The sequence below is a fragment of the Chiroxiphia lanceolata genome, chromosome 7, assembly GCF_009829145.1.
Source record: "Chiroxiphia lanceolata isolate bChiLan1 chromosome 7, bChiLan1.pri, whole genome shotgun sequence".
NCBI lineage: Eukaryota > Metazoa > Chordata > Aves > Passeriformes > Pipridae > Chiroxiphia > Chiroxiphia lanceolata.
This window is the reverse complement of record NC_045643.1, coordinates 10,947,847-10,960,880: the sequence shown is the minus strand read 5'-3', so window position 1 is coordinate 10,960,880 and position 13,034 is coordinate 10,947,847.

Genomic DNA, 13,034 nt, shown 5'->3' with positions numbered 1-13,034 from the left:
TGAGAGGTGCTTTAGATATCCTCCAAACCAAGGGATAAGTGCCAGATGTACTAGAGTTTGAGATTCCTCATTTTTATGGTTTTTTTTTTAGTAAGGAGAACTTAACTCTTTGCTTTGCTAGCATAAACTGGCTTTCTTCATGCATTGTGCCTGGTAGGGAGACTGACACCAACATGACATATCCTGCCCTCCTGATGCAGCTGTTCCATACAGAGATGTCCCATTAACAGAGCCAACTGCTGGGATATTAATGGAATTCTGTTCCTAAAGAGGTAAGGGTTGAAGTGACACCACTCCCTTTGGGAGCCTCATATCATCATAAGATCTTTACTCAAAAGAGACTTAGTTGTCACTTTATTATGGTTCTGTCTCCATTCTCCCTTTCTCCCATCTTTCATCTCTATCACATATCGCAATTCTTGACACTTTGAGATTATTCTGTTAGGCATAAAATTACCCCCTTGTTTATGGACATACATGTGCATTCAACCAGCTTACCTTGCAGGGAACCCCAGCTCCTGCTACTGTGTAGAATAGCCAAGTTCACACAGATGGGCAGGGGGAGGCTCTCCCTCCACCCTTCAGTGATCTACAAAGAAGAAAAGACCTTTACTGTAAATCACATTCATACTCTCTCTCTCTCTCTCTCACTTAAAATGGCTTTAGCCAGGGGCAACTCTAAACATACTGTAATGTTTTGACACTGGAAAAAAGACTCACTACATCAATGCCAATTCATTCATGAGCTCACGCAGCAGCATGGCAAGTTCTGGCTACTGATGCAGTTACAAAAAGATGCTGAGTAAGGACAGCATAATTCCTAATGCATATATTTCTTCTTTATTGTGCTCCCAGCAGTGGTATCCACATCCAACAGAGAAGTTTTTAGAGCACTTGACAGTTAGATCTCTGAATGAGCATATTTCTCAATTCTGTCCAATACTGCATTTCAGTATGATCACATGGTCTAAGCTCTGCTGAGATCAACACTGTAAATCCCCCAAAATGAAACTGAGCCATCAAATACCACATCTAATTTCCTATATACCTGCCAATGAAAGCCAGACAATTGTAGGTATCTATGCTCCAGAGCAGTAGCTCCACACTGAAGATGTGCAGGGGGTCTGGAGTCATCAGCACAAGTGAGCAGATTCGGTTGCTCTCAACACCACGTTACTCGAGCTAACCCTGAACTTATAATGAAGAGATTAGTCACAGAAATTTTTAAACAACCAAAAATCAAAATATGGTTAAACCACAATAGTTGCCATTTGTGTCTGGGAAACTTAATTTTGTTAATTATAAGTAACAACCGAGTTGCAATGGGAGCCTGTAGTTTACTATGTACTAATAAATTATTTTTATAAGGTCACATTACATTTTCCTATAATATCAGTATTTACAGCCACAAGAACATTAATAAACTATAAGTGTGCCCTAATACATATATATATATATCTATGTGTGTGTATGTATGATATACACACTAATATATTTACCCTTCTTTAAAACTCTGTGCCCTTAGCTTAGAAAAGCTCCACTCTGGAACATCAAGGGTGAAGGGGAATAGCTTTTCTTGTACAGAGTAAAAGGTATTAGCAGCTGTCTGCTGTAGTGTCATTCGTGCTCCAAAAGAGGCACTTGACAAACCCCAACAGGAAAATGTCAGTAAATACAAAGGCAAAGTTCTGCCAGGGGAAAAAGTGACTTTCATCACTGATTGTCACTGACTTCCAGCCATAAGTGTGCAGGGAGGAACCAACTCTCAATTATTTCATTTGTAAGTGTTGGCATACATTTTCCCTGGATTCTTGCCTAGGATTCTTGCCCTTATCCCGTGCCTGCCACCATGAATTGGGATTTACTCCACTCAAGCAAAACCAGTGGAAAAAACCTCAGATACTCCATTTGTTTTTCATGAAGAATATTTGCAGTCACTCTTTACCCTTTTATGATGACAAAGCAATCTCAGAATTTAACTTGATCAGCTCCTTCACCTTCTTCAAGTAGTGACATTTGGCACAATTACCATAAGGAATTTTTAAAAATAACAGGAGCAGCAATAACAACCATACTCTGAACTTGCTTCTTCTGATTAGGAAAATGTAGCTGTCAACAGAAAAGAATGTCGTGTAAATTTAACACTTTTTTTTTGGAGACCTCACAAGGCCACATACATGACAAAATGCATCTCACAAACACTTCTGGCAGTGAAGGGCTGAGCAGACTGCAGGCAGAATTAGCACCAATACCCTCAAGGGCAACAAAATAACTCTCAGGAGCCCACAGAAAATTATGAATACGGCTGTGCTGAATGAGATGCACTCAAAATCCTAAGGCTGTTTTGAAGCAGACATGATTTTGTAGAACATGAATGTTATTAAGTTCTGGTTTCAGTTTTATCGTAAATATTATTAATATGACTTTTCTCACAACAATCAAATATTCTTGGGATAAAACTCTAATACTGGCTAAATGAAACAAATAGAACACACCATATTCATTGTTTACCCTTGCATAACAACTTGCTTTACTTTTGGGTCACTGGGACTATTGTACCAAGAGCTTATTTAAAATAAGGAATAAAATTTCTGAGCAACCATATATTCATGTAACTGGGAAAGGAAGAAAAGAAAAAGTAGGAGAACAAAGTGATAGCTTTGATCAGATTGCCAGCAATTTGACATGAATGTATCCTTAACTATAATATAAAAAACCCTTATCAAACCCCATCCCCAAAACATCTTACTGGAGACGTGTCTATTTTTAATAGCAGCCAGTGTCTGACAGCGGCAGATTTCATCCTCACCTTTCACATACCATGAGGAGGGGGAAAAAAAATCAAAAAGAAGAAAAGCAGCAGATACATTTAGTGTTCTCTTTACCATAACAAAGTTTATCTTATTTGTAGGTTTTGGCCTTCAGTCTTTCCTGCTAAGCTGATTGAACTCTTCAGGAAATGATGCATGAGGGGAGGTTTCCAGTCAACTCTGTTGAGGAACTAAAGATTCCCAGGAGGGTGACGATAAGCTGAAATGATGGGTTATGATAGGAGGCATTGCAGATATAGATAGGAAGAACAAACCAGCTTCAGCTAAAGACATCCAAAATGCATAAGCCTGAAAGTGCATTTAGAAACCATCAGCCTGGAAAGACTCCTGCTTCAGCAGAAATGACTTGTCAGGGCTAAGCAGCCACTTCAGGACTTTGTAATCAGTATTTCACAACTGCTGCACTGTAGGCATTCCTCCTGGCAGCATTACTCACTTGGCTGCCCATATGCCTGATCATAATGGTTGTTTCTTGGCCATATTATTACTTCTGTAAGGCAGCAGCCTTCCAGCTGCATGACATATGTAGCCCACAGGCATGTACTTTTAACATATGCTGCATCTTGTCCTTTACATTGTTCCTATTAAGCCAACACTAAATGAGGAGACTGGGACTGCTCTGTCCTCTTAGCAGTCAGTAAGTCCCAGAGCAAGAATTGAAAAGCTTCCAGTGTTGCAAGACTGGCCTGAAGGATTAGGAACAGTAAGGATTAAACATTGTCATATATCTAACCAGGCCCTCATGCTGAGTGTTCTTGCCTTGTCTTTTCCTTGTAAATTACCCTTTTTTTAACCTACCTTCTCCTTTCAAACAGAGAAGTGCTCCAGAGTACTCTTGTAAAACTCATTCTGAATAAATACTCAATGACATTTGAAATTAGATCACATCACTGTTGAGCCCATGAGACTTACCAGAAGGTGCAGTACAGATGTAAGATTTACATGAGCTATTCCTGATTTATACCCATTTAAGTGACAATTGAATCAGAGCAGTATTTTTTCTGCAGCCCAAGATCAAAGACTTGAGTGTTTTACCTGTCTGTTTAAAGAAATTGTCTCATTCCCCCATTCCCTTGGTCATTCATAGTCAGTTTTGATTTTGTGGTTCAGACAGGAGACTTGCATTCTGCTGGATACTGGAAATAAGCATTTGGTTGTGGAAAAACTCATTGTTACTTCTCCATTGGGTTATGTAAGAAACTTCTAATGTCACCATCCAGTATTTACTGCATTCTTAGCTTCAGGTTGTACATATCTCTATGTTCAGATCTCTAGTTCATAGAAATGAGAAGTGGAAGTAGTTAGTCACGCCTAGCTTTCCTCACTCGTATACACCATATACACATGTACCCACATGACAGAATCTGCCGCATCCAAAACACAGATGACCCAGTGAATCAGTGATGTACTGAAAGATTTAAAATAAACTACCCTTTTTTGAAACAGCAGGCCATGAATCTTTACTTTGTGCTGGGCATTAAATGGGACCTGAGCAACCTGACTGTCATGATGCAATGTGTTTCCAAACAGTTTGGGCTTATGGATTTGGTAGTTTTCCTCTGATATCTATGCACAGTCTGCACAGGGAAGGAGGCAATATACAGAAGAGGAAATTGCTCTCCTATCTCTCCAACTGTCTTCCCCACAAAGGTGTACGCTGTGGTTCTCCATTCCATGATAAGCTGCAGTTTCACTCCTGATAGAGCACAGTGCACAGGCTCAGCATTACTTAAGACACTCAGTCTTGGCAAAAGGGGAGAAAAAAAGAGGCTTTCAGCAACTGATTTTTTTTAGCAACTTCAGAAGTTCTGGGAACAAAAGATCTGGCCTGGCTATACAATTGTAAAACTGGAACACAGTTTATGAAAGTCTGCTCTCATCAGGAGCTCAGAACCTCCTCTTGAAAGGTTGAAGTCCTCTAAGCGCTGGTGAGAAGCAGCTCTTTTCCTTTTCCCAATGTCTTTTGGCAGTCTTTACTTCCTATTTGAACCTGGGATTAATGCCAGGCTGTTCCTGAAGTGTTCAGACCTGCCGACAATTTGTCAAACCTCTAAACCAGAGTAAGGCCACAGTGCAGAGAAGCAGGGTAAATTTAGCCCATGCTGAAGTCCCACAGCTGGATTCCTCTGTGATATCCAGTGCAGTTCACTTAAAACTAGCTCAGGAACCTCTATACTCTGCTGTGACACAGGCATGCTGCCCTGAGACACACTGCCTCTTCAAAGGGCAGTCTTGTGCTCTTGAGAAGAAATCATCAAGAGGGAATCATAGAAGTCCTTTCTGTACCCTTTAGCCCAAGATCTTTCTGGATTAACCTTTCTTAGCTGAAATGGTGAAAGGGGTCTTTCCGTGGTGGTGTTTATAAGGTTGAACACCACATGTCAGGGCCTTGTGAAGGTCAGAGACAGTGGGTGTTCCCTGGGGTACCTGTCCTACCACCCCAGCCAGGCACCAGGGAACTCTGGGGGCAGCTCCAGCCATCAGGCAACTCCCTGGGCATGGGGATAGGACAACACCAGGACAGGATGTATCCTCATGGACAGGGTCAGGTTCAGGTCCAGAGTGGGGAACCAAGAGCAGACATGGCTCCAGGATGGCTGGGCAGGGCCTTGAGGATGGAACTAGGCTTAGCCATGTCTGCAGAGCTGGAGATCAGCTTCCTATGGCACCAGGGACTCCAGTGCGATACGGATCCATGGGTTGGGCTAAGGAGAGGCCCCAGCAGAGGCTGGGCAGGGACAGTGAGGGCCCACATTAGTGCTCCATGGCTCTGACAGCATGGAAGTCACATCACGTGCTCTCAGGGCTATCACAGAGAAAGGACTGTGCAGCTGCCTGACACTAGGCTGTAACCATGTTTGAAAAGTTTTGAAACACAAAGAGGAAAAAATTATATGTAAGCCTCCAGCAGGAAACAAAGCATTTTGGTTTGGATTTTTTGCATTTGGCAGGCAGAGGGCATACTCAGCCTGGACCTAAATATAGCCTTCTCTCTGCTTAGAGGCTATTTATTCTTTCTGTCTCTTGACACCAGTATACACAAAATTTATTCAACCTGCAGCAAATGTATCATTCATACAAAATCATACAATCTGTTTTGGAGAAATCAGCAGCCATTTTAAGTAGCCATCGGTGTGCTGGAGGTGCAGGACTGGCCAGCAGTCATCCATTTCCCAGCAAGGAGTCACAGTCCTCCTTCCAACACTTGAAACTGGTACTGGGAGTTGGGAAATAAGATGTGCAGAACCAGTTGAGGTAACACCTAGGGTATGACTGATCAAGAGTTTTCCAGCTGACTGATTTTTCCAATAAAAAGTCACAGACTCTGTGTCCCTCCAAAATCACTTTTTTTCTGTCAGCAAAGTCAGAACCACAGCTCTCTGCCCAGCCGCCTCTAAAGCTTTTGCAGTTTTGTTCCTGCCTCCAGGTAAACAGTCTTTTTTGGATCCCTCCATGAATAATAACTGCATGGAAAAATTAACAACGATGAAAGTTTCAATGTAAAAGTATTATTTTCCACACGCATAGACTCTGCTGTTAGTGATTAAATTAGCAGCCTCAATCTTAGCTCACATATTCATCAAAGAATTTTATTACACACTGAATAGTGCAGCACATATATCCTCAGTTTCGTAACTATTCATCTGGTGGAAATCTGACAGTTCCTTAATTCACACAGAAGACTTTGTCCGTTTGCTGGCAAAACTTGTTAGTGAATGCAGTGAGTCAATTTAAATATATCCTGTATGTGGCACACAGAAACATTTTTCAACTAAGTATTTACAAAGATCACTTTTTTCTACACAGTATCAAGTTTTTCTACAAATAGACACACTGTTAAACTGAGCTGCACAGCTGAGTCCCCAGAGGTGAGGCGGGTGCCCCAGATGGTGGTGTTCCTGGCATACTCAAATGACTTTGTTCTGGGAGTCTCTGTGGCTCATCAGTACCTTAGCAGCTGGAGTCCTCAGCATTCCTTGCCTTTAGGACGTGGTGGTGATGCTGGAGACACTGACCCAGCCATGGCTGCACTTCCTGCTGTGGGCTGAACCCAGACTCAGTGTCACCTTTGTATGGCCCAGGGGAGCACGGAGACTTGGTGGGGTTGGGGCATCAGGTGATGCTGCAGCAATGGCTAGAACATATCAAGAAGGAGTAGTAGGCAAAGAACTGGGACAGAAGGGAGAGAGGTTGTCATTGGGGGACACTGGGGAGAAGGGCAGGGACAGGAACACAGGGACACATGGTGTCTATAGGATCCCTGAGTGATTTCGTCCCTCCCAAAGCACAACAACCCTTAAAGATTCCAGGATAGGTTGGTGAGTGAGAGCCCAGGAGTTTCAAGGGCCTGCCTAATATCCATGGTAATGGAAGAGATGATAGATCAGCATGAGCATAGTTTTAGGAGAGTGTACCAGGCACAGCTTGTTTCTCCAACAGAAAATTATCTTCTGTAATGATTTGTGCCAATGGAGGCACCATTCCAAATTAAAGCAGAGAAATCTGTCAGGCTCATCTGAAATCAGAGGCCTGGGCTCACCGCCAACACCCTCCAAAGCAAGGAGTCATCACTGGCATTTGGGGCATCTCAGAAGTGAAATGGTACCCACTCACTGAAAAAACAGGTCTCAGCAAGGCACTGAGGGTAGGCTTTCCAGACCGTGTCCCCAGCTTCAAAGACTGTACTAGGAAACTAGATCCAGTCTATTAAACAGAGCCCACTAGCTGCCATGGAATGTTTCTGTCAGGCCTCACTGCTCATCCACAGGAGTCCAGAGATGGAAAATGCACCACCATCATGGTGTGAAGTTGTACTTCTCTAGAAAAAAACTTACAAATAGGATAACTATATAAACCTGAAGCCTTATGTGGGAACAAGAGCTTAGGCTACTCAGAATTACACAACCTGTTTATCAAGCTAACATCTAAATATCCCAACACAGCAGTGATAAACCCCACTGTCACTGAAGATGGGAGTCCACTGCTGTTTTTAACAAAGGCAAAATTTCTCACAGGGCATCAAACAGTATTGAAAGAAAAGAAATAGACTATTGCAAATCCTATGGAGATTTTGCTTTTCATAGAAGAATAAAATGTGAACTGTAAGTGCTTCATTTAGTGCTTTGGAAGATAAAAAAACCCAAGGCCTTAATCTCTCTTTTTTAAGAATATGAATGTGAACCTAATTTTCATGAAACATCTATATCAATAAATTCCACTCTATAAATTTGTGTTTCCTGCAGAGATATGTTCCCAACTCAGAGTACAAAGAGAATAGGCAAGGCAGGTACTTGGAAAAATAATAAACAAAGCAATGTAAATGCATTCTATGGAGAAAACAGGAAAACTCTTAAACTCCTAGCACATCAATACACCTGTTAAGAAAATCATGGCTATTTATCCATGCCCTTCTTCAATGCCTGAAAATACATCTAAGGATGTGCAAGTCTAGCTCTTAAAAAACCATTTTTTATTCTAAGAACATCAGCTATAACATGGTTACAAAAGAGAACTAAGCACCGAAAAGTCTAGTGCTACTGGGAAAAATGTAGCAATATGTACACCTCTGATGGTCCAGCCAGCTGCACAAATCACAGATCAAGTCTGCAGGCACTTCTTCAAGAGCCCTAACTACCTATGTTGCCTCTCAGTTAGCTGCCTTTTGCCTGCCAAAAATTAAATTAATGGGTATTTTCAGTCCAAATCTATTCCCACATTAACACTTGAATCTGGAGATGGTTTGGAAAGCGCACATGCACTTTTCTTATTCCACCCAAGAGTTTTAAGATGGTTCTTTTCCAGGAAAAACGTTGTGTTCCCTTGAACAGAATTATAAATAGGGAGAGGAAATTCAGTTGTGCTGTTTCGTTTCATCTGACTGTGCTCTCTGTTCCAGTAGCAGCACACAGTGGGTGTGATGCAAGGTATTCAAGGACTGGGGTCTGCTCCCAGTTATGGGAAGTAGCTTTGCATGTTGCTGCATGAGCAGCAGGTCCACTGACTCCTGATTCTTGAGCTGCATTCACTACTGGTAGGCACTCACAAATCATGTTCAACCAATCCTTCTTTGCTGTTTGTCCAGGTTCTTTCTGTCCCTTCAGTAGATAAGTTTGGACTTCAGATTTCCGAGTTGGGGTCTAGCTGGCTACATCTGAAACGACTGTTGGCTAAACGCACAGGCTGCACCACAGCACACGCCTTCTCATACTCTTTTGCTTCCATTTAAGATCTCAAAACATATCCATGGTAACTGCAGCTCTTGCTTACAAGAAAACAGAGACATCAAGAAATGTCTAGAATTTCCTTCCAGAGTCTGGCATCAAAACATAGGATGCAAATTCAATGCCTCTCAGTTCCCTGGGAAATGTGGTCATCTCCTTGGTATCCATGGTCTTCTCCAGGGACCCCAGGCCTCTAGAGCACCATAGTTAACCTAAATACACAGAGCAATCAGACATAGCACTTGGCTTGAAGAGATCCATTTCCTGCTTGAAGGTGTAGAAAAGGTGTGACAGTAGGAAGAAGACAGTGTAGGAAAAAAAATAGCTCATTGTAAAGGAGCAAGATATGAAGCAGCAAGCAGCTTGCATTTCATATGGGCAGAAAGGTGAGGTCTAGGAGAAAAAAACTGATGTATTGGAACAGTCTGTTCCAGCAAAGCACAAAGCTAAATGTGGCACAGAGACATGCTATTCACCCACAAGCTCTAAACCTACAGAGGAAGCATACGCCTGTCAACATTTTGACTTATAATAGAATTAACATCACGTTACAACAAAACCAAAAAAGGCTTCAAAAGATAACCCTGAAATGGAAGAGAAAAATGAAGGCATTAAAAGGGCTTGTCATACTCTGCTGGTCCTGGCTGACGCGTACTGAGAACAAAAGTTAGAGGGGTTGGATTTGTAAGAGAGTCTTCCACTCCCCAGTATTTGTGTGCATTTACAAACCCAACTGATCCTTTGGGGCACAACAGAGTGAGAATAGAATGACGCATACCTGGCAAGAGAGACTCTGGATTTGCTGTTGAACTAGTCATCAAAATATGCACTGTGCCTTTTTCTTTCATTTTTCTTTTCTTTTGTTTGGTTTGGGGATTTTTTTATATTATTGCTCAGACACTGAATCAATTATTCATTTGTAAATGAAGGTCAGGCTTCTTCCTTCCCCGGGATACTTCATATAAACAAAGAAATGGGAAATTATAGTTCTGGAAAGAAATCCAAAAAGGATGTTCCAAGACATCCTACTGTAACATGTGTCTTCTCCTGTTAAATTGCAGAGATTATAGGCAAGGCAGATGTTTTAGAGAAATTATGCTTCTTATTAAACCAGCTGACATAATGGGGAAGAAACAGACTTTTCTCAGCCTTCTGGTGTACTTTAGAGGCTCTGTTTTCTTGTTCCCAAGACTATGCAATTTTGCCTTTTCTTTTTATTACATCTCTCTACAAAGCTAGCTAGATCATGCTAGTTATAAGAATGCTACTAAATCATTGTAAATTCTCTGTGAAAAGACACCACAGACATTAAAGTTAAAAAGAAGTTTTCTAAAAATATCTTATCCCTTGTGCTGATTTTGGATCAAGCCATAAGGGTTCAGCGTTGATGCTGTAAGTTCAGCTGAGAAAAAGGAGTCAACAACAAAAATGTAATCCTTAGGGGCCTGAGTTCAGGTAGGAGACAAAAAAAGTACCAATTAAACCCACACAGATATAAAATGGCATTTCTTCCCCTCTCCCTCTCAAAAAATTGGAATATTAACCTTGGTATCCAAAGGATGAAAGCATCAGCCATGTTGGATCTTAGCCTCACATTTCTGTCTGATAAGAATGAACATCAGAAATAGCCCACGACCTAACAACCTTCAAATTCCATTTGCCATATTTGTTGGGAGTTAGATGTTACAGCAAGTTTTGTTACCTTGGGCATAGGTAAAGTTAGATGTTCAGCAGCTACTGGCATCCAGTGGATGTTGCATGTGTGTAACCATCAAAAAAGCAATTCATGAATACATTTCTATTGATTGTAACTCCATGTTATCACTATTGCATTGGTTATCACTACTGCATATTGCATATCAAATACCAACTGAGTTTGCTTTTCCCAGCTGCTGAAATATTTTCCCCTCACAGAACATGAAAGTGGTATATTCTGCTTGCTGGTGACTCTATGATGGGCAGTAAAAACTGCTGCACAAAGGAGTTAAAACTTCATGAATTTAACTCCTTTGTGTTCCGCCACCACTGCATGCTGCTACTCAGAGGAAACAACAGAGAAAACTACCAGCAAGGTTCACCAAGTTCTGATGGGGATGAACTCCCTTTAGCCCACAGTTACATGAGGCAAACCCGTAGCATTCAGTACCAGAAGCATGCACAGTAACAAAACAACTCTTGCTTCATACCTTCCCATCATGGTATCTGCAAAATAACATTTCTTGGCATCCACAAAAGAGTCTGTGGTGGTTGTTTTCAAGCAACATGGTAGCAGGTTAGGACTTGTGCCCATATAGAACCTAGAAGCAAAGCCAGACAGTCACACCTCAACAAACACAGGGAAAACCTTTGGTTTAATGTGGCTTCCAGTAAGAACATTTATGGCTATCACAGTAGCATCCTTGGGTCCAGGATCTCTTTTTGTTTTGTGAGGCATAAGTAGAACTAAATACCATTCTGCTTTTGCAAGTAGAAAGAAACATATGCCTACAGAGACAGGGCAATGCTATGAGAAGAGGTCAGACAAGCTCCCAATGAAAGTGTCCAAAAAGAGCAGTCACTTGGTGTGATCAGCCTGTTACAGCTTCCAATGCTCAAGCTGTTCTTCTCAGAGCTGGTCCAGACATATCCATCCCATCCTGCAGGTGTAACCAAGAAGGAATAGCAGGTATGATGAGTAACACTGGTCAGCAACACTGCTTGTCTAATTATTGTCTGGCTTATTTGAACTATAGCCCTCTTCCCTGCCCTTCCACCATGTTTGGCAGCCAAACTTATAATCAAACAGAGGCTAGGCCCAGAAGGGACCTGAGCCAATCTATAATGAGGTAGGCAGAACTAAAGCACAGAAGTAAATTAAACTTTGTTCTGTTTCAAAGAAAAACTTGCACCACCAATATTACGGAGACAGAGATGAAGCACTGGACTTCCAGTGTGTGTGTGTCTGTTAGTTTCTCAATCTGCTGTTGGGCACTGGGTGTAAGGAGAAAAAGCTGTTCTTCCTCCTCTGTGATTTTAAAATATGCATAAAAAATACTTACAGAAGTGGCATATACAGACCTATCTGGAGACAATTGATCTTCTTGAACATCATCATTCCAGATGAGCAGATTCAAGATGCACAGGACCAAATTTCCTTGAGGAAGGTAAAGTGAATAGGCTCTTCTGGTAAGAAATCTCCAGGAAAGACATAAGGGAGTCACTGGCCAGTTGTACAGGGTGTTTACACTTATATTTACTACCAGGAGCTGAATGTGTTCAGCTAGTCACAGACTCAAGGTTTAGTATCATAATAAAACAGCCTTCATCAGCTCGGCCCACAGGCTGCCCACCACACAGCACAGGTAGCTCTGCCTGGCAGCACCCGCTTGACAACAGGGCTCATTTGCCCAGCTGAACTGAAAGCCTTGCAGGGCCAAGTGGTCCTGCCCTCTCACCAGCAGCCCAGCACACCACACAACTCTACCCCTGCCACACGCAGCCCCTCAGCCAAACACCAGTTTGCTTTTTACTTGGGAGTGTGCAAATGTTTATTGGCCTCGGAGTCTGAGCTCCTGTGCAAATTCTTCGTAAGGTGTCTCCTCTCAGGCTGATAATAAGAAAACAAGAATGTCTCCTAAAGCAAATTTTGAGAGCATTTACATCATTGAACAGGGCTTTCTCTCAAGGGTTCCCCTATGAAACTCCACAGTGGTACCCTGCCATATCATAGTTCGGCTTTATCTCCAATCAAGTGATTCTTTATTATGATGCAAATAATAACCAGGCAATAGCTGGCATAGCACAGCAATTGTGACATGCACAGGAACCAAGTATTCCTGCTAAGATCTGAGAGAAATGCCAAGCATGAACCCTTGGTATTAACCTTCAGATTGTGATTAAAGACCTTGTCATGTGATTTTACTGATAACTCCCATCACAGAAATGTGAAACAGCAGGTAAGGGAGGCCCAAACATGGTTGCTTTCCAAGTGGTACATCATTTT